We start from the raw sequence: 23,135 nt of genomic DNA, 5'->3' as shown, positions 1-23,135 counted from the left end.
AAGCTTAAGGGCTGATGCAAAGCAGACTCTTAACCTCAGTCATGGTGAAACTTGGTCCTGTCCACAACCTTGGTAAATTATAAGAATGGAATCATTTGTTTTGGTGATAGAAATATGTACGTAGTTTGATGTGCTGACAGTCTGATATTCTTAAGAGTTTGGGGAACCAACATTAGTTAACATGTCAATGCCTCGTATAGTCTTTTGATAGAGCTTCGTAATAATGCGTGGCCACCCACATCAGCAATTCCCTGATTTCAAAGTCATTGAAATCTATATCTATGCGGTGTGTAGTTTATTTGAACTTCCCACGGCAATTTGTCTATGTGATTTTTTAAAAATAATTATAGTTTGTATACATTCCTGATTTTCAGTCTTTGAAGAGTCTATACTTGGCCTCTCGACTCGCTGCCAACGTTTATTCTATTTCTGAAGGACCTCATGGTTGCTGATAATTTCTATCTAGGAGGACATGACCTGCAAGTCATGTTGGCTTGCTATCTTTAATGAGAGTAGATTTATTGCCTTGAACGTTTTATTTATTCTGCGTTTGGAATGGGACTCTTATTAATCTTGGAAGATCTCGAGCCACGATTTTTTCTTATGGCTAAGTTAATGTAATATGATGTTTGTTGTTGTTGTGAGGGTTTTAATTTTTCTGTTCCATAAAACCATTTTACAATAAACTTATTCTTTTTTTTAAGGAAATGTGTTCTTAAAAATTTGTCTGGTCTCCTCCTCAACCATAGCCTGATAGTTTTATCGAAACAGAAATATTGAACTACTTTTTTTTTTTCTCTTTCTTTTTTTTCTTTCTTTAAAGACTTACAGCCTAATTATTCTTATTTTCTTTATGAAACATAACCTAATCAGAATGTCAATTGAAATGTCGCTCTCTGTTTCAGCCTAAGTATCTTATTTTCTTTTGAAAACGCACCTAATCAGAATGTCGATTGAATGTAGCTCTCTAGTCCGAGTTTTATCTTTTATATAGCTAAATAGGTTTTGAAGATGCAAAAGGGTAAATAATGTTTAGGTTCTATAACTTGCGTAGTATAGCTCCCAAAAAATCGTTGTTAGCTCCCAAAAAGATTTTTAGACTTTTTGCTACAGCTTATATTTGTGTATCGGTCTTTGATCATAACTTCGTAACTTCAAAAAAAAAATGGGTTCAATTAAGCTTTTGTTGTGAACAAAATATTTTTTTGCAAATTTTAACCGGTTGTACTGTAGAAAGATAATAACTAGTATAGCAATTTATTTCAACACTTTTACTAATTTTCACACTTCTAATCATCTCGGACAAATTAATTATATTCACCAAAAGTATGCGGAGGAAGTTAGGTTTTGGTGGAATGGTAAAGGCTGAAAGAAGTGATTCTGGGGGAATGTAGGGTTGTAGAAAGTGCCATAACTGAAATAACTAGTTCCTAGTTGTGGTAATAAATGAAGGGGCAATGGAGTGTGTTAGACTATTATTACATATATTGTAGAAGTAATGTCAAAAATCAAGGCTCAGGCTTATTGAAAGTGTGTTTTTTCATGATCAAAATAAATGAGAGAGCTAAGTTATAGATAACTAGGGTGGGGGAGGGGGTGGGGGAAGAGACCAGAAAAACGGCAGCACGGCTGATATGTACCTGAAAAAGTGGAATCCTACAGTGCAACGCAAGACACTTACCACCTACAGTGTGTGCTGCACAAGTCACAGTATGCAAGTTAAATGGTTGTGATCCCACTTGATGTTCTTTAAATGGTGAAGTATTGTAATCTTAGGGGCTTACTGATGAAATGGAAAGCCCATGGATGAATCTGTAATTTATGTAAAATGGGTGGAAGCTGACGATATTGCTTAAATCTGTTTGTAAAACTGAATTCCTACATTTTGTGTATACATATTAGTTGAAGTTCGAAATTGTTAGAAATCCAGAACCACTCAACGTTATCTATAAGTAGTTTGGTTTGGCCTTTTATTACATAAATCTTAATGTAGCTAGTTGTGTAAGGCAGTATTTAGTGTTTGAATGTAGATAAATAGATCACAAAAGATAGTGAAAGACCAGCCAATGTAGGGGACCATAGTAGTTACTGCTAAAGGTTGAAAAGTGTCATTTAATGTTTTTAAATTTCAGAAAATTATTGTTGGGTCACGTTCTTCTACCCCCAACTGCCCGAAAGTCTCCTGTATCTGATGCGGGTGTCCAGGCCCAGGGTTTCTCCGCCTCCAAGAGATGACAAAAAGAAATCGCCACAAGGGCAAAGACCAATGCAGCAGGAAGGGTGGGTTTGGACAGTGGACTAGTTGATTGAAAGTACTATTTAGCAGCTTTAAACAGAATGTATTTGGTGCCAGGCTTCTTGGTAGTTTCTAAACATTAGTATTTTCTAAGATGTGTTAATTATGAAAAATATTAAATTTTAATAACATTGTTTGGACATGTTGGAATCTGTTGAAAACATTTTACTGCAAATAAACTTAGTGGTTCTTTTCAGTATTTATGGTAATAATTATACATAACATATGGTTATAAAATTTTTATTATGGAAAATAGCCTAAAAATCAATTGTACACTTTTAAATTAGGAAACTCCCAAAAGTAGTTCTGTTTGTTCTTCATGAGGAGACATTTGGTTGAGGGTATTTTAACTTGAGCACTGAGCTGAGTTGATGAAATGCAAACAAAAAAGAAGTTATTGTTGCAGTTACATCCTGTAAATGCTTATATAATTTTAATTTTTTTTGTAGTGGTCAGAGAAGCAGCAACCAGGTAGGATCCAACAGAAAGAATAGCCAGCCCCACCAACAACAGTCGCAGCCAGTGCAGCATAATGCCAGCCAAAATCAGTATCACACCATTATCCGTATCAGCATCATCCCATGCAGTACCAAGGCAGAGGTGGTGGGATGGGTCGTGGTCGTGGGACAAGAAGACCAACAGGTGCTAGAGGAAGGGTCAAGGTTTCAACCAAGCAAACAGACAGAGACAGTTCCAGGATCAGCAGATCTTTGAACAAGAATATGATTTTGAAACAGGCCAATGAGGAGTTTGAAGAATGAGGAATCAGTTGTCCAAGACCAAGATAGTTGAGAATGGGGAGAAGAAAGATGATTCTGGCCATGAAACTGGCACTGGAGATGAATCCACTGAAGATCATGCAACTTTTTATGACAAGAGCAAATCTTTCTTTGACAGCATCTCCTGTGAAGCTATTGAACGAAGTAAAGGGTAAGTCATTGGGTTTTTTTTTTTGTTTTATGGGAACTTTTATGGGTTAGTATTCATTGGGATGTGCTTGAGGGTTCAGTATGTGATACTTACAATCTCGTAAATTAGTTAATAGCCCTTGGAGTCTGCATGAGGCTACAAAGTATGAAATTTTTGAAGTTGGATATTTTCAGTTTTAATTTGGATTGTCAGGATGTATGTTCAGGGACAGACAAGATGCTTTTAGAGGGAAAAAATGTTTTGCCCTGTTTTTACTTGTACATTCAGGGCCATCATTGTTTTCTCACATATCCCTTTAGAATTAAAATTAAATTAATGTTGATTTAAGCATGAAGAGAAAGAATGGGTTATTTGGTTATTAGTTATTTTCTTGAGCTGTTAATACAATAAACTGGTTAATCTGAGTAGTCCCAAGTTCAAATACCACCCAAGTATCTATCCAGTATCTTTGTGGAACTTTGACCACAATATACATAGGTGGTTTAATTTGGGCCAGGATGGACCTAAGTTCATGGTTGATTGCAGGAAAAGTCAACGTCCAGATTGGAGGCTCGAAAGAAAGATTAATGTAGAGACATTTGGTGTGAGCTCGGCAAGAAGAGGCTACTTTCCAAGAGGAAGAGGGGGCTATTATCGTGGTGGATATCGTAATTATAACTACAACCAAGGATATTACAGGTTAGTCATTTGTCAGAAATAAATATTTTTTTTTTTTTTTTTAGAATTTCCTTTTGAAGTGTAATGGTAAAGAGGTTGTTTGATAGTGTTTTTTTTTTTTTGTGTGGGAAGTGGCAGTTTTATGCAATAGTTTTAATATTTAATGTTTATTTTAGGGGGGGTGGTGGAGGCAGTGGCAGTACTGGTTACCGTGGAGGAAGAGGTGCATCCAGAGGAGGTGTAAATGGAGTGTCACAACGAGGAGGGGTAGTCAGGAATTCGACCCCAACGAAGTAGTTGTAAATAGAAAGCTGCACCAAAACTTAATCTAAATTAATTTTTTATTTTTAGTTTTTAAGGATTCATTGAAAGAAAAGATTAATTTGCTTCTTTAAAAGGATCTAATCAAAGCTTCAATGATAATAGCAATTGGACATTTCTTAAGGGAATTTGTGGTAACTACTTAGTACATTTAATGCAGCAGTGGTAACAGGTGCAGTATTATTGATGAGGTCAAAAGTTCTAAACTGTTAGAATTATGCAAGTAAGCTCTTTCTGTTGTAAAGGAACCTCTATAATTTTTTTTTATTTTCTTTGGAAGAGAAAATACAAATTGAGATTTTATTTATGGATGTTGTGTAACAAGATGTGGATATGGTATCTGGAGTCAGATATTGTACAGTTTGATCAAAGAATTTAAATGGAAACTTGTCCTCGTTTCAATTTGGAAAAAGAATAGTGACTGTAATGGAGGGTTAGGATTGATAATGGAAACGGAATATGTTGGCATATAACAAGGGGTGTGGACCAGATAGAGGTTGGAAATGGGAAAGAGATATGTATATATTGGAGGCAGTGAACAGGAATGTTTCAATTTTTTTTTTTTAATAGAGCAATGAGCACTTTCAATTATATATTATTGAGGTACAAGAACCTTCATCAGTCCATCCAAGGGCTGTGGAGAGTAGAGGAAGCCCATCAGATTACATTGTTTTCCTTTTTATTTTTTTTGTATGGAATATGGTTTGTAAAAACATAAAATGTACAAATACTTGTAACCTGGTGTATGGAAAACTGATAGTGCTTCATGAAAGCTCTGCAGCTGCCACCAAGTTAATGGAATGTTGTAAACAGTATTTATGTCAGGGGGTGGGAAGATTAACAGTATTTTATTCATGCTACACTTTGATAAAAATGACTGCAGGGCGTTTTAACAATAAACCCCTTCTTTTGATATGGGCAGGCAGCGATTGCTCCAGGATGAGATGAAATTGAATTATTCGTTATGTGGTTAAGAATTGAGTGTAGCTAATTTCAAGGCTTTAAATTCATTGTGGTTTGCAGTTTCTGTGAACAGTTACTGTCCCTGGTTTTCATTGGTCAAGCATCCGGCAGCATTGGATTAATTACACAGGGGAATAGATAATGGACATCCCACCTAAGTCAAAGGTTTTGTGGTTATCACCTTCCACAGAAAAAGAAGTGCTTTGAACATCTATTTTTACAATAAACAGGAAAGCACCAGACCTGGGTTTTTTTGCCTCTAAGGTATGAAGAAACTTTACTTGTATTAAAGGAGTGTTGGTTGGTATAGTAGCACAAAAAATATTGCTATAAAAGTTAAAGGTACCTGTCACAAGATTACGTAGTTGGATAATATGGCAGAAAAAAATGCTGATTTTATTGTATCTGATTAAAACCATTGAATTTAAACCCTTATTTTTGAAGAGTAGCCCATAAAATTTTTACAAAAGTTGAAAATCTCAAGTGCTGGGCTGAACAATTTAGTAAGGCTTATATCCTTACTTCGAAAAAGTTCGAGTGTCAGACCCGTTTATAGGTCTTCATCAGTGAGAAATTTTAAATTAATAAGCTATGTCAATTGAAAGTGCCCATGATTAATGCAGAACATGTTGGAGTGTTAGGCCTGTCAATTCTAGCAAGCACTCTGTTCCATAACCCATTCCAAAATATACTGACCAACAAGCTTTGAACCAGAATGGTGCAATTGTCTGGTAAAACTGCTTCAGAAGCAAGAGAAATACATCTAAAAGTGTCCGCTAGTGTGGACAGGACTGGTTTAGAGAGTGAATTTGTTATAAGTTGCCATTAAGGAAAGTTATGCCACCATTTGTTCTCTTGAAGTTTTGGAATGGGAAAAAAGATTCTAGATGAACGAAGGGTTAGGTAAGTAACAAATGAATTGCAAGATTTACAAAGCTTGCTCGATAATGCATTGAGGGAAAATGAGTTGTAAATGTAAGGAAAAACAGACTAGGCAAAGTATGTGTATCTGTGTATGGTGTAGAACAAGTAAATGAGTTCTTATATTAATTGAGTGGGAGATTAGAATGTGCTTGGCAAATGTTCAGACCACTCAGGGTAATGTGATAGGAAGAACATGCAGCTGGTTGGTGCCTTGTGAGTGGATGACTGACCTATTTTGATGAGAACTAGGACACTGAAGAATCGTGAAAGTAAGCTCCGGTAAGATGGCGCCAAAACTTCAGAGACCCTCCATTGTGCCAGCATAAGTGATTCAAAAGTACCGTATGTTGGCGGATAAAAGGCATTGTAAAAATAGCTCTTTTGGTATACTTTTGTTGTGATCTTTCTTCACATGTAATTTTGGGGTTAGTTTGAAATGTAATGAATTTGAAATCTAGGCTAGTTTTGAGCAGGTCACTAATGGTGTCTGGTTGGTTGTCACATCTTGCAGCCTCATAACTGATCCAGCTGGATCTACCCAGCCTCAAGTATGGACACTCGTTGGCACTGTGAATTGCAGATCGGCATGAATCAGCTATTTCTTCTCTTTTGGGAGGCGCCTTACTGGGTGGAGCTCATGTTCCTGTTGGCTCGAAAATGGGAGTGGTGCTGTCGGTGCACTTACGTGGTGAATTGTAGCCTTTACCAAATGTTTGCAGCAGCATTTGTTGACCCTTAACTTTGCACGCTTTATAACTTAATGGTTTGGCCATGGAAAGCTGGGGTGGTAACATCCAAAGTTTTGTCCTTTGTCACAACCCTTCATTGATTCAATGCTTGAACCTTAGTGTCGGACAAAAGGTTGTATTTCCAATTTCCCATTGGTTGCTCTGGCTGGATGGTGGAGGAGTTCTAAACGGTAAAAACTAATTGGGTCAACCTCATTGTATGTACACTAAGTTCCTTAGTCAGAGTTAAGCATTGAGAGGGAAAATTGGGCTATTAACATTCCAGTTTTACAGCCATTCCCCAAGATGAAGGCATTTGTTAGGATAATGAGGTGGTCACTTGAGGTGATCAAGGATGTACTTGACTGACTGCAGTTGCATGATAAAGAATGAAAATTTTTTCAGAAGGCCAGGATTCCCCAAAATTTTTATTGAAGTTTCTTGGCTTCCTTGTACAATTTGAGGATGCATTAAAAATTGCCTATAGTTTGATATTGACATTTTCAGGAGGGGCTAATATATGGAGGAATATGACCCTTGGGAGAAAATTTTATCTTGCCACCTCGCATCTGCATCCCTACAATGACTTGCCCTCAACATTGTTAAGAGTTGCTCAAGTCTATGGACGTCGGCGCTGCTGCTGCTGCTTTCTCGTTCTACTTGCGTTTCACCCAACAGACTAATAGCTTTCATCCAACTCCCAAGGTGCTGGAAACGTGATTAAAATGAATAGCCACATCACATACCGAGTAGGCAAATTGTATACAAGAGAGATTTGACAGATTTTTGGTGAATATAGTAAACGGTATACATACTATTCTGCTTGCGGGAATATCCCAATTTGTTACAGACAGTGTTGATTAACCTCGTTGGTCCCAGTACATGACCTTTTACCTAAACTTCGTCCATTCCCTGACTTAGGGTTTGCCTCATTATCAGTTTATGATTGCCTTATCTGACCACTTGTTCATGACACATACTCGCCCTTCCCTTCTTATTTGAATGTGTTCTAGTCGTTAGTCCTTCCATCCGTCATTCCCACATTTGCTGCACCTAATTTGGGTGAATCTCCATGCAAACAGGTTGTGCTGCTTGGTAAGTGTATAAGGTATTTTGTCGCTTGCTTTTTAATTGCAGCTGACCTTAAAAAATTTAGAGTACATTTTCCTTATATGATCTCAAGTTTTCTTGGCCAGTGGAGCTTGTCCTCGAGCTTCTCTTTTCCAGCAAACCCAGACATGTATAGGAGAGCAAGTGTGTGTGTAAGCTTGTGTATTGATTTTACAAATTTAAAGAACTACTACTGTATTAGACACGTTACAACATAAAATTCATGTGTCTTGGTTACTGATGTTCATTGTACACTCCAAGACAAATAAGGACCAGCTAAATAATTTAGAATTCTGAAATTTTTATTATTGGGTTTTACCAGAAGTTGTAATAATTTTTCATGAAATTTATAGTAAACATTCAACAGCTAATGGACATCTACCAAATATGTAAGAAGTAATTTGTTAATTACCAGTGATGTTATGAGAGAGAAACCAACTCTGGTCTATACATACTCTATTTTTCAGACCATAATTACATACTACTTGGTTGTCCCAAGCATCTTTAATCCTATTTTAAACTAAACTGCTTCCATAAATTTTCAATAAAATTATGACTCATTAGCAGGAGTTTCAAAAACAGTGGTTGGAGATTTTGCTGATACATTGTTTAATAAACTAATGCAGAAAAAAGGTGAAAGGTACTCGCTCCACAGTACGTAAAGTCTGGAACTGGAGAAACATATCTAGTATGTATGGGTACATATTTTTTTAAGATTCTACAGAGCTTTCAAGAATTTGTCAATTCCCCTTTTCAATTGAACAGATTCCCAAAAGCGCTCTTAGGAATTTATCTTGAAAATATAACTGTGGATAGTATTAGTAGATCTTCATTTTCACTGAAGCACACTGGTAGCTGTGCCAGGTGCTAACCTCAGGGCTTTAATGGAAAATGGTGTAAAGCTAAGAGGAATAAGCGTTATCCCTCCTTCTTCAGAGAAAGGAACATCAACTCCTGAAGCTTCCATTCCATTGCTTTCTTTGACAGAGGCTAGTGCAATTGACAGCTTCACACTGAAATTGATTCACATTTTAATTAGAAGAACAGGCTAATAATTTCAAAAATTATTTTTAATAGAAGCAAGAAAGGTTGCTTATTGAAAGGAAAAGCCTACAAAAATAACAAATCACTATCCAAATTCATATACGTTATAATCTGGTACTGTATGAAGATTCAAAGCAAATGCAAACTAGTAAAATAAAATAAAATAAATGCTGTGCCATTTTACTATTAAAGGGTTTAAACCGGACAACTATTGCAAATTCTTCAGTCTCTTGCTTTTACGAAATAGTTTTTGCAGGTATATTTAAAGACAACTTACGTTATTTTTGATTTACAGCCATGGCTCTCAAACATGCGAATGATGATGTCTCCTGAGCCATCATCAGCAGGTTTGATTGTATGGAGGACTGCCCATCTCCCTCTACACTCACCCAGGAATCTTCAAAAGTCCTATAATAATAAAGAATAATAATCAACCATTTAACATTAATTGAAGAACATACAAAATATCTACAGTGGTGTAAATTACCTAAAATTCTTAGATCCAACACTCCAGTTGTACTATACTATTTCTAAAACTAATAAACCTTCACAAAGGTGCATCTCGAATAGCTTGCCCTATTTATGAATGAAAACTTAAGAGGTGCTCCTTTGCTATTTTCTTACAGAAGTAAAAGGCTTAAGATATTTTGATGATTAACAGGCTTCTTTTTCAGAAAAACTTAGAAATTAAAAATCTGAACCTGACAGTTGCAACCATTCAGGTTTTAAGCTTCTGATGAAAGGAACTTATAGTCATGGGTGCCCACACCAAGGGCCCTTGCCTTTCACTAAAATCCTGCCAAAAATTTATTTACTATATAGCTTTATTCATTAGAGAGATGTAGGCACTGATTTACTGTTTATGGAATTAACCTGTTAGTTCAAGGGGATCAAAAGTGTTTGTCGCTTGATATCGGAAACTATCCATGTTTGAATTAAGATTTGCCTGCCCCTTTGGAAAAATTGCTGCAGGTGCCCCTGCTTACAGTAATTGTAGCACAGTATGTACTCACACATCCAATGGCAAATCAAATTTCAAGAGAGGATTGTTGAACTCGTACGCCCGTCGCACTACTTGTGCTTCCTGTAGGGTACCTGAAAGTAATAGGAGTAAGACCTTTGATCCATAAGTGTAATTCTAGCATAAGAGAAAGACCTTTGATCCACAAGTGTAATTCTAGCAAATACATTAATCTGCAAAATGAACTCAAGACGTGGTTCGGAAGTCACGTAAAGCCGTTTGTCCCGTTGCTGAATAACCACTGGTTCCATGCAACTTAAAAACACCATACAAACAAACAAAATCTCGCCATAAAAAAAATAAAATAAAATCTAGGGACGGACAGCATTTTGCCACAAAAGAAAATCTTAAGTTCTAGCCCCTAATATTAGGAAGAGTGCTGTTTCCCCTACAACCAATGCTTGCTTATTCAGGAGGGCAAGCCCCTCTGCAAACGTCCATTTCCATAGGCAACATGTAAAAATCTCTTGGTGAAAGGAAGACTGGCACATCCTTCATGACCTTTGTTACAAAGGAGGGGTGATGGGCCTGGGAACACCATCCTTGAATCTTTTGCAACACTTATTTCCAGGTCAGGCAAATTAAAACTTATGAGACTTCACTAGACAGACAGCTATAACTCTTGCCCTCCCCTTGCTGTGCTGTGGCAGAAAGTAATCTCAGGTAAACATGGAAAGATGAGGTAAATCAAGAAATAGACAATGTAAGGTTAGGCAGACATTCATAACAGGAGAAGAGAGAGCTTGTTTTACATCTCATTCCTATAAAGTGAAAAGCTGACATTACCTTCACGGTGATGCATGGAAAGTTCTTGGGTTAATAGCCTTGTTGGGGTCTTCAGCTAACGACTTAATTAAAGAAAAGAAAGACCCAACTAGAAAACGCAACATTTCCAATGAAATAAAAGACTCACTTCTTGTACCCCAAAAATGTAAATTTATACTTTTAATACCATTAATAACACTTGCTAGAACTTGTCATCACTCTTATGAGGAGAGTTATGTATTAGAAAAATTATAATGAAGCATCAGAAAAAAAAATTTATTTGAAAATTTCACATGCTCAGAAAGATTGTCATATCTAACAAAGTAAACACTGTATAACTTATCCCCTTGAATTGGTACATGGAGGTAAAAGATAAAACGATAAAAATACAGAAGTATAAAACAGCACACTGAAATTAAACTAGAAAGAAATGAAGGAATACAGAGTATAGTTTTAAGTCGAGCATATTCAAAACATGTTTTTTAGGAAGTGGTGGGATTAATCCAGCTTTATGATGCTTCAACAAACTGGAAGATGGCACTAAACTCTGTTTTTTTTCCATCTGCCCGTGGTGTTTTTGTATGGTACATTTGCGTCCCGGGCTTTAAATAGTTACGGTATGTGTAAGTTTTAGGTAAATAAAAGGATATCTGGGTGTACATTTGCTACTGAAAAGTGTTTTAATAATTTATTGTATGCGAAGTACACTGTTAATATTCGAAATAGGATATTATTATTGTTGAATGTGAGCTGAATGTAACTATCTAAAGCCCGGGACGCAGTGTTACCATACGGAAACACCACAGGCAGATGGACAGATGAAAAAAAACTGAGTATAGTTGCTCATTATTCATTCATGTTAAAGGTATGATGCCTTTACACACTTCTAATTGGAAATACAATATGTACTTACATTAAACCCTGCAAAACTTGTGCCTCTATTTACAGATTACAGAACATGATGACTAATACATGAACATTATTACAGAAATGAAAGAATAAGGAATTAATGGTCCCCCAAATCAAGAACAGAAAACTTACCCTTGTGAGGCATAACAGCATACTTGAAGGAATGATCTTTCATGTCTGCTGTGTAATCAGGTGCTTTCGGAGATCGTAAGAGAGAGAGAGAGAGAGTTGATGACCACGGGCCATCCAGCCATATTTGCTTTCATTCAGAATGGCAAAACCCCAGTCTGGTTCAGATATATCAGCCCACCTAATCAAGAAAAACATTGTTACTACATGATCCCAGCTGAAATGTCGAAATAGTCATACAACCCAAACAATTAATGTTATTTTAGCCAATTACTTTTTATCAAGCCTGTAATACATTTATGAAAACCAAAAGCATTTTGCTGGTATCCTCTGTTTTCCTAGTATAAACCAATTTGCAGATTTTCCCAGCTACACTATCAACTTGTTTAGGTGACAAATTCTGTGTCCACACAAGTATTTTAATAGAAGACATGAATTATGGTTGTATTTTAAGCAGCTTTACATTGGGTGACTGTATGCACAATACTTACTTGTGGCCACAAACTTCATATCTGGCAGTATCCCAAGAGGTATTCATATGAGTTGGCCTTTGCAGATGACCAAACTGAATATCAAAATTTGCCTTGTTAGTCTGAATACCTGTATCAAACACAGTTTTGAGGATTTTGTGGTCCTCATGCCAGGAGACTGATGTGCTGAAGGAGAGGTAGTGAGAAGCAGCAGCAAGTTCTATTTCTTGGGTAAAGGAAGAAGACTTGCTTAATTCGACTCCCCATCGGAGCTTTACCAAGAGTGGCCCACTTTCAACAATGGTTACTGGTGTAATGGAGTATGTGCTCTGTAAAGAAAGTAACAATTTCTTTTTTATCTTGTTCAGTACAATAAATTTTTATAAATATACACAAAAGCACCTTCCTGCTGAAAAGCCATATGAATGTTTTGAAAATAAAGTTCAGTAATTTGTTGTCTATCCTCAATTTACAAACTTTATTTGCTTATGCTGGTTAATTAGATACTATACCCCAGAAAACATAATTTTCTTGAACAGAGGCTTTGGTAAAATAATATCTGCTGTTAATTAATGACTAATGCATAGTGCTGACATTATATGGAGTTGTATCCACTAAATAATGTATAAAATTTACCGTGGCAAAGATAGGCCGTGTAAATAAACTTACATCTTTAGCATTCACAACTTCTGGAGTTTCAAGGTGGTAGTCCATGACGTCCCATGCATCCAGTTACAAAGGCTCATCATCAAAGATTGTTACCTGGTTCCCAAATAACTGGGTACCATCCGTGTGACGGAAAACATCACGGTCATCTGCAGCCACTTTTAGACTGATAAGCTGTCCAGTGGAGGTAATTTCAGCTTGCACGATACCATTGTCCAATACAAATACATTATCCACTTCATCTGCAACGACAAATAAATGTGAAAACTTAAAAACTAAATTCATACCAGACAACATAATTCATTTAAGTCTGAGTATATCATCATTTCTTTCAAATCTCTATCATCATTATTCATTTGTTCTCAATAACAGTGATATGTAATCTCAAGATAAAGCAAAACATAGAAGCAGCACTTACTTGTTACTTTCTGCAACCATTAAAGCACAGACTTCAATCATGTACAATTATTTGTAGTAGTACAATATTTCTCTATTTTAAAATTAAATTATTTTAATTTAAAATTGCCTTTACCTGGCATGTTTGAATCAAGCCACACGACTGTTCCAGAGTAAATCAGTTTACTCTAGCAACCACACCTGGTAATTTCCAAACTTTTCCCTGGACGTGATGCATTCTAGCTTCCTTGATGGAGTAGAATGAAAGAAGAAATTTGTTGTCTCATGTATACTTACTGACAGTGACAGGGAAGGGAGGTGTTCCTGCTTCAACCAAGGAATATCCCATAGATGGAGCAGAGACAAGGACATACTCTTCAGCACCATCTTGTATCTTTGTGTGACAGCCCTGGTTTCACGGTTCCAACTGGGAGCTTCAACACTTCATCCCTTGACCACTGTAAACTATTAACCACCACGTGTGACGTTGTCACGGTATCTCCTAAAGTAAAACAAATGTTAAACTAAGGGGTACTCCACACAATATATTGTTAATGCACTTGTGGTTTGCCATCTCCTCAAGGTTGATAATAATGTTCTACATTAAATGGTGCTAAATGTGTAAAGTAAGGTAAGTAACATCCACTTTATCATACAGGTAACCAAGTAACGGCTTATCAAAAGGAAAATGCAAACATACCCAATAAATGATACAAAAACACTTACATACTGATTCAAATTTTTCTTACTTCTTTAATATTGTATAACCACATTGAAAAAATAAGAAAAAAAAAACTAGCTTTTTTTTTTTTTTTTTTTTTTTTTTTTTTTTTTTTTTTTTTTTTTTTTTTTTTTGTTTTACCAAATATTGCCTTAATGGCCTCATCTCTAACAGAGGTAGCTGTTAACAGGGCCTCATTGTATAATTCCTCAGCTTGAGGATATACAATTTCAATTGAAGAGCCTGGAATCACATCATGGAACTGGTTGAGAAGCACTTTCTTCCAGCTTATTTCCAGGTCTGCCAGCGATCTGGAAAGGTAACCATATGAAACAAATTATTGTTTGAATGCCATATTATGATTACATATTTTTCCATAAGATGCTGTAACATCAAGTTAATACCAATACATAACTGAATATTTGGGAAACACAAGTTAACAAATGTACCATCAAATACTTACTGTTGAAGGAGTGGTGAAGTAACTGATATTCCTAGCAAACCAACGGCCATCGACAAATAAAATTCTGCATCTCTCAGGGCAAATTCTACTTTCCTGACAAAGTCTCTTCATGGCAGCCTGGGTTGTGTAAGTCCCATTGTGAAGTTCAAGGAATAGCTCGCCAACCCATCGACAGAAGTTGTGCTTCTCTGATTCTAAGCGCTCAAACATCTGGTCAGGGGTCATCATTTCCATCCTGGTTGACAACAAACGCTGCATTAGATAGCTACTACGTTACCCCTAACCTACATGGCATAAACTAACATTAAAAATGATCAGAACTGTTCTTATCTTCCAATAAGAAGATAACGCACCACTGCATTGAATATATACTGATACCAAGATTTTAGTGAGTGTCATATGAATAATTAACTGACCCAATAAGTGGGCAATCATCAATAAGCCTATTGGTACTAAAAAAAAAAAAAAAAAAGCCAGGCATTATACAAAAGGAGAAAAGCAAAGTAAAATGAAACTAGGGCAATATAATCTCTATGCAAAAATGGACAGTATATGTATGAGCTATGGATGACTGTAGTAAACATATTTTTCTCCCAGACTTGTGGCTATATATTTAACCAATCAAGAATAAATGATGGTGTAGCTTTCCAGGAAAGAATCTCATATTTACTTTGGGCAGCCATCAGTAAATCGGGCTAATCTCCTGGGCGTCTTTCCATCATGTCCTGTGTTGGGCCTCCACCTCCGTCACCAAAACCAAAAAGGAAAGCAGAAATTCCTGCTCTGCCCTTGTCCTGCAAGTTCTTCTCAGTCCATAAGGCCTCCTCTACCCTGCAGAACATCCAGTTAATATTTGCTTTAAAAGTGAATTTGCAAACATCACACTGGTAGTATATACAATCTCAATATTTAGTATGTAAATATATTCAGACTTCTAAGAAATACATTAATTACATACTTGCAACATTAAACTAGGTGCCCGATGATATACGTATAAGCAAAAGCAATACATTTATTTTTAATATCCCCTGCAACTTATGAGAAATAGATACCAAAATAACTGGACTCACCAATCACATACAGTACCAATTGCACTCACAAAAACAATACGATACTTAAACTTACGTTAGATTCATATGGTATGAATCTCCTGGAGGAAAATGAGCTAAAACAGTACTGCCATCTATTCCTTCCCAAATAAAGTTGTGATGGGGAAATTTATTAACCAGGCTCCAACTCATCTTCTGGGTCAAAAACCGTTCTAATCCAACATGCTTTAAAAGATGAATACATATCCTATTAAGATTTAGTTTATAAGTACAGAAAAAGGAGTGTTTTAATTAATCATTTAGCAACCATGGGTGGAACAATAAGTCAAACATTTTTTTACTAGGCATCAAATGCCTCAGGGTCTCCACTGTTTTCATACTATATTACTAGTACCACCATCTCAATTTACTTTCATAGTTGACACATTCCGCAGACTAACCTAGTCTTTATTTCTAATTTTATTCTCTTCTTCAAATGCACAGGCTGATGAGATACGCTACTTGAGGCCATTATCTAGCTCAAACCCAATGGAAAGACATCAAACAGAAGGAAATGTAAAATAGTATGTAATATAGGCAGTTTACGTAACTCTCAATGAAGTGATAAAAACCACTCAGGTATTGAGGCCCACAGGAGTCGGAAAAATGGAAGCATGGAACTATTTCCAAACCAAAAGTTTGGCTTTAGCCAGAAAAGCTTAAGTAACCAAAATGATCTGGAAAAAACTCTCACCTTCAGCTCTACCAGGACAATGGACCATAGGCTCTATTGATAAGGGTGCCAAGTATCTATGTACTGATAAGAATGTAAAGTCGCCTTTTGGAAGAGACACTGACAAGACACACGGCCTTCAATTCAATACTAATACTGTTACAGAAAGGAAAAGAAGGAAGTACTTGAATTTATTGGCAATGTTCCAAACGTTTATGGACAGAGGCTTTACAAAGTTTTATTAACAAAGCTAATAAGTATGTACTGTACTGTACTGTACTGTACGTACAATATTTAAATTTCAATTAGAAAACTTAGCTTAATGGCAAAAGAAACCCAAAGTGGAGCAGCAATAGCTTATAACTGTGGAAAGGTTGTTGTTCTTCACCCTCCACTAATTGTTCAAGTTAGCTCTCCCCTCCTGGGCCCAGGAGGTGAGAGCTAACTTGAACAATTATGCATGCATAGAAACGAACAAGAATATCACAAATAAACAAATAAGACTACAAAGGAACAACTCATTCCAAGTTATTTCCTAACAGTTTTCATGAGGAAAATTTCATGAGGAAAACTATCGTCCACTTTGCTGCCAAGCGCAAGGAAGTATGTATGTATTTCAAATGCTGTTTTTTTGCAATTCAATGATATCTAAATACTGCACTGGAGTCTGGTAAGAACATACAGAATGCTAGCTATTAAATATCTACTATGTTATTACAGTGTATGAACAAGGTGGGTGAACTTACAAAAGAAAGTACAAAAAGCACTGAACACAATAAAACCGGAGGCATCTTATATGGTTTAGTGAAGGTCATAGAAAAAGTAACCTCAGTCAGTATACCATGAAAAGAGAGCCCTAACAAAGATATGTAGTTAAACAAAAATCTCGTTAAACACTTGAGCCTAAAAACAACATACGTACTGGTGAATAAAGTACTACTACTCACAAGGAACAGAGACGAGACTACAACATGAACAAATAATGCTAATGTTGATATCTGTTACATTAAATGTATACAAAGGGCTACTAAGATTCCAAGAAAGTACGTATGTATTGTATAGAGACCAAAATGCTGTTGATGGTGTATGTATTATTTTCAGATACGTATACAGTGCGTATGCAGTATTCTGTAACAAAAAGTAATTCTTAAACACTGGTTCTGGATTTGGTGTTTTGTACCACAAAGAAGTTGGCTAATCAGATACCAACAAGGGTCTCTTATATGGGTGCACATCCCTTCAGAGGATTGTGCTGTATATAATCGACAAATTTTCAACAAAATTTTCCATACAATTTACAATTAAATATATCTGAATACTTTCTCATTCAAACACAAAATAATCCTTTTTAACACGAGGCTGTTCATCAATGTACAGTACTACTTAAATAAACTTTTTAACTAAAATTAAATAAGCTTTATAATATTCTAACCTTCATAAGACCCGGGATTTGTGCTGAGTAACCAAAGGTATCAGGAAGCCAGAACTCCTTGCAGGTCATGCCCAATTCTTGTTGGTAAAATTTTTGCCCAAAGAAAAGAAACTGTCTGATGAACGATTCCCCGCTGGGAATATTCCCATCCATTTCAATCCACGTTGATCCCACTGGTAAAAATTTCCCTGCTGCAACTTGTTCTTTCACCCTCTCATACAATTCTGGGCAGTACTCTTTACACCAAGCCCACTGTTGTGCCTATTCAGTGAGATTGAAAAAAATCAGTAACCACGTATTCATCTAATTTACACTATCAGTTTAAACCAACACTACTATAGATAATCTTCCTTGAATATACTAAAATGCTATCATAAGGTTTACCTATACGTATTTTGTTTTCTGAAAATTAAGATAGTAGAGACACCAATGTATACTCATAGCTATTCATTAGAACTGAAAGCTTTATAATAATAGAAACAATTTACAGATGCAGGGAACAGATTTAAACTGGCAATAAAGATCAATAAAAGTGAACGATAAAAACATAAAATTCCTTATTTTTTTTTTTTTTCTTAAATACAGGTCTCAGTTTCTGAGGACAACCTCTCCAGTATGATAGTAAACAGAATTTATTCTCAATTTTCACATCAAGGAACTAACCCGCGCATGAATTTAGCACTAAACAAGAATTTGTCCTTTTTTTTTGTTCTTTTATAGATACAAAGTTCTGCTTGATGGTTGGTTCGATAGTGGACAAACTGAATGGGAAATCACTGATTAAATAAGTAAAGCAGTTGTTAGAAGATATAAAACCAGACCCTTAATTTAATAAACTGTGAGAACACCTTGTCCCAGACATAACACACATAAGAAATTCATTAAGAACACAAACTAAATCCATCAACGACAGTTTATAGTCAGAAAGTAACAATGAATTAAAATCCGACTCCTTCTCATTACAAACATTCACCATATTAAATTTACACGACCTTTTATTCTTACCATACTTAGACCATTCTCCCCCATACAACTATAAAATAAAAAATGTTAAAAGTAGGGGCAAGCTTACCTGTGATGCTACAAAGATATGCTCAGGGTAATTTTCCATGATCTTCAATTGAGAAGCAAAGCTTCGAGCTACTTTTCTCTTGGTTTCAGAATATGGCCACAGCCATGCTGTGTCTAAGTGGCAGTTCCCTATGGCTGCTAGTGTGTGACAACGAGCTCCATTTCCTTTGGCAAAATACTGCTCAGCCAGGGCTATGGCACCACTGAAACCATAAGTATAGCAAAATTAAAAATAATTTCTGCATACTGAACATAATTTTACCAACTGTCACACAGTTAGAGTAATCCCAAATTGTTAGATGAGAAGCAGTGGTTAGAAGGCCAGTCTAATTTTCCCAAAAGCTCTTGCATTTCCAGTCTTTTTTGGAAACTGACATTGTCAACTGGACGGGTATGAACAAAAGTGGGAGGTATACTTGACGAAAATATTAAAATACTATCTAAACCTTTTTTTTATACCTTCATCCTACAGCCTAACATTATTATCATTCAGAAGATGACTCCTATTCATTTCGGATAAGGGGCCATTGTCTTGAAATTCAAGTTTCCATAGAATATGGTGTTCATCTGAAAGTAGTTACAGAAGATACAGTTATAAGAAATACAGAAAGATGAGATCACGTAGTATTATAAAAGAGAAAAAGATAAATTAATACAATAAAAATACCGTATAAATAAATTAGTAAAATATAAGGTGAATTGTTGCAGGGTAGTAGTGCATTACATTATACATATTTGCTTGAACTTTGATGTTCTAATTGCACTAGCTCCTCAGGGAGACTGATCCACTGTCCAAAGGTGTGAGGCCTATAAATGGCATCTGGAACCGAAAAGTTCGACAGCACATCAGCACGATTGATGACCTCTTCTGTTGCTAATTTCAACCAAAACTAAGCTTACCTGTCATCACCAGCTATGCTGTATTCACCATTGGTTCTGCAGTGTACATGGCTTGGTATCCTCTCTTGGTCTGGAATTCAACTCATTTGCTAGTTGATATAAGACTTCTAGGTCATGGGTTAACTGATACACCGTCGAGTCCAGCATGGCAATCTCAGCTAGACTTAGAGTAAACATCAAGTTTGGGTCAGGAGGATCTGAAAATACAAGAGGAATACTGAGGTCACAGTGGTATTCCTATACAGGTACTGATACATTACCACAGTAAAATAACACAAAAAAGCTTATCATACGAACTTTAAAATGTCGTAGCTAGACGAGAAATACTATGGCATATATGTGTGCATCCAAAGACATGCCACAGAGCGTCAAAACAAGAATTTGGATGCCTCATTCAGCTGGAGACATGACATATGTAACAATATTTAGAATTATGTTCACCAAATGTATCTGAGATAGGTACTATATCTCAGCTGGTTTCTATTAAGAATCAATAAGGTATACGTATTATTGACAAACTTCACCTGATGTTCAGCAACAAATAACTCACCAATCTGATCACCAGAGGAGCACCAAGAAGTTTATTGGCTGCCATTTCAATATAAAAGACCTGAGGACCAGCTTGCCCTTCATAGCTCCTTGTTATTGGGTAGTCGGGTCTCTTAGCATCAGGATCTCCGGTAGACAATCCCTGTAAATAAATCAAACGTTTGAATATTAGGTCATAGGTCACTTGCAAAAGCTTGCTGCACCCTCTCTCTGTATGCATATACATGCCCACACACATGCAGGAAGTGAGAGAGAACACGCACACATACAGGAAGTAAGAGAGAACATGCGCGCATACATGAAGTGAAAGAGTGCACACACACTTACAGGAAGTGAGAGAGAGAAAACGCACATACCGAAAGAGCAAGAGAACCCTCACACATACAGGAAGCGAGAGATAGCACACACATGCAGGAAGTGAAAAAGAACACGCACACAAACGGAAAGTGAAGGATGAAATATACATACATACATACATATATATTATATATATATATATATATCTATATATATATATATAGATATATATATATATATATATATATATATATATATTATATGGCGATTCAACACGTTACTGACGAACCTGCTAAGTAGACAAAGCATGTAATACTTCATCAGTTTTAGCAGTCACGAAAGGAAAAAAAAAAAAAATAAATAAAACTCGCCTGTAGAACATGACCATCATGACTCCAAACAGTTGCTTCGGAATTTGTCCCCCACCGAATTCTAACTTCCTTCCCAATCCATTCCTCTGGGATCTCGAACTCGAGCTTGAACCAGTGCGTGGTCCAAGTGGGTCCGAAGGAATCTCCTATTTTCACCGGCGTGAACTCCTGTTTGATGACGTCATCGAAAACCCAGTCTTGCCACGCCCCCTCCCCTCCCGGCAATGCCCAGTGGGACAAGGCTGTTGGCACAATAATTGTTTTGATTTAATTCATATGTTTGGACCAAATGTGTTCCATATACGCATACACACACAGAAGATAGCTGTAAAACACGATAAAAATCTAAAATTAGGTTCATTTTTTCTGGAAAATGATTAATACTATGCAAAAACCATGAAAGCATTAGCCTGAAATAGAAATAAAGAATTATAAAATCCTTGAGACTTCATTCAGCTAGCCTATTACTTTGACCAAAATCCACTTATAAAGGGCGTTTTCTAACATTATCTAACATTCGATGGTCAAAGGATAATAAACAAAACATGAATTTCTAAAGCGATTATTTTATAATACATACTTTTTGTACCCGGTATAGAGGCCCAACCATACTTTGTATTCAATGACCAATTGTAATTCAGTATAACGAAGTTTAAAATTACCTAAAAATACATAATTACACAAAAATTAACATTAAATATTAGGATTATTTCACCTAAAACACACGTATGTCGTTGAACTACTCACAAATGGGTCTAGAATCCGGATAGAGCCTGCCCACTAAATTCACCTCCCGGAAGCGATTGGAGCTGATGAAATTGCTGATCCTCGGCAGCGTCGTCTTGAGGTTCTTGTGGATGCTCGCCTGGACTCCAGGGTCAGCCATGTTGAGTGGGAAAGGAGAGGGACAGAGACAGAGAGAGCAATTTGCTCGACGACTCCGTGACGGAATACTGTCGAATCCGGCTTCCTTGCTTTATAAAAGTGGTGTTATCGCCCTTTGTAAAGACGCATGTCGTACCTTTGTTGTCCAGAGGGAAATATTGCGGTGTTTGGGCCGTGATAACGTAATCGCCAGTTACAATGGATGATAAATGGCATTGTCAGCCTAGGACATTTTAATTAACGGCTCCGGTGTCTCTATGCGTGTGTGTGTGTGTGTGTGTGTGTGTGTGTGAGTGTGTGTGTTTGCTTGCTTGTTTGTTTGAAAGGAAGGGGAAGCTTGGACGTCCAGACTTGTGAATTTTAACTATATCATCGTTGCTTCTTGGTACCTCATCGACTCCATTCCTAGATTAGTGAAAATAAAAAATAGTAACTTTAATACTTAACTTTTATATATTTCACTTTACTTTTTGTCATTGCTTATTTAATTTTGACTCATCTTCCTGTACTACATGTATTAGTACGATTATAACTACTACTGTTACTGAAAAGCTCCATATAATGCATTAATTTTTTTTCGTTCCTTTAAAAAACTTCAGTAGGCCTACATTAACCTCTAAAGACTCTTTGGTTTGTACTATCAACCCCTGAGTCAACATCGACTATATTTAGACCCATGCTGTAGGGGGGAGGGGGGTGGCGGTGTTTGCATTATATAGTAATGGTAAGTGTAGCCCATCCTAAAGCATCAATAAATAGCAATGCAGAACCAAGAGATTAACTCGTATCAGTAAGATAAACGGATACGTGATCTGATAGTACTACCAACTCCCAACACAACATATCGTCAAAGGAGTTATGAGAAAATATATCTAATCAACAGTTTTCGTATCGTCACTTTAAACAATACTACCACATAAAAATAACCGCTAGTGATGGCATCAACAATTTCGGTTTTTGAAAACAATAGGGTCTTTGTTTCTACGTCAATCGGGAGGTATATACTTTTGCAAATGCAAGAGATAAGATTACTCGTGCTCTTCCTGTTGGTAGCACTCCATATCAAAGTCTGTATGAATAAAAAAGTACTCCATTTATTCATTATCAAACACGAATGGAAACTTCAGAAGCTCGAACGAGGAATAAAGATTTTCCATAAATGTTTAAGGAAATTGTTGCTTTGCTATATTTTAGTTCTGTCAAGCGAGGAATAAAGGTCAATGTTGACAAATCAACTTGATAATCTTGTTACAAACTTCCACTTGAAATCAGGAATATTTGCTACAGTTATGCTTACGTCTGTCATATATAGAGTTGTATATATGTAGAATCCCGTGTGGACAACTTTCACAAACC

The 23,135-nt window shown here is 36.3% G+C and overlaps 2 pseudogenes; one reads left to right on the top strand and one right to left on the bottom strand.

Annotated features, from left to right (window-relative positions):
* The first annotated feature begins 1,328 nt into the window (after positions 1-1,328).
* Positions 1,329-4,611, top strand: LOC135224073 (protein LSM14 homolog A-like; annotated as a pseudogene).
* A 4,192-nt stretch (positions 4,612-8,803) lies between these two features.
* On the bottom strand, positions 8,804-21,841 carry LOC135223863 (alpha-mannosidase 2C1-like; annotated as a pseudogene).
* Between the last annotated feature and the right edge of the window lie 1,294 nt (positions 21,842-23,135).

The sequence above is a fragment of the Macrobrachium nipponense genome, chromosome 10 (assembly GCF_015104395.2).
Source record: "Macrobrachium nipponense isolate FS-2020 chromosome 10, ASM1510439v2, whole genome shotgun sequence".
Lineage (NCBI taxonomy): Eukaryota > Metazoa > Arthropoda > Malacostraca > Decapoda > Palaemonidae > Macrobrachium > Macrobrachium nipponense.
This window is presented reverse-complemented; position numbering and strand designations above follow the sequence as displayed.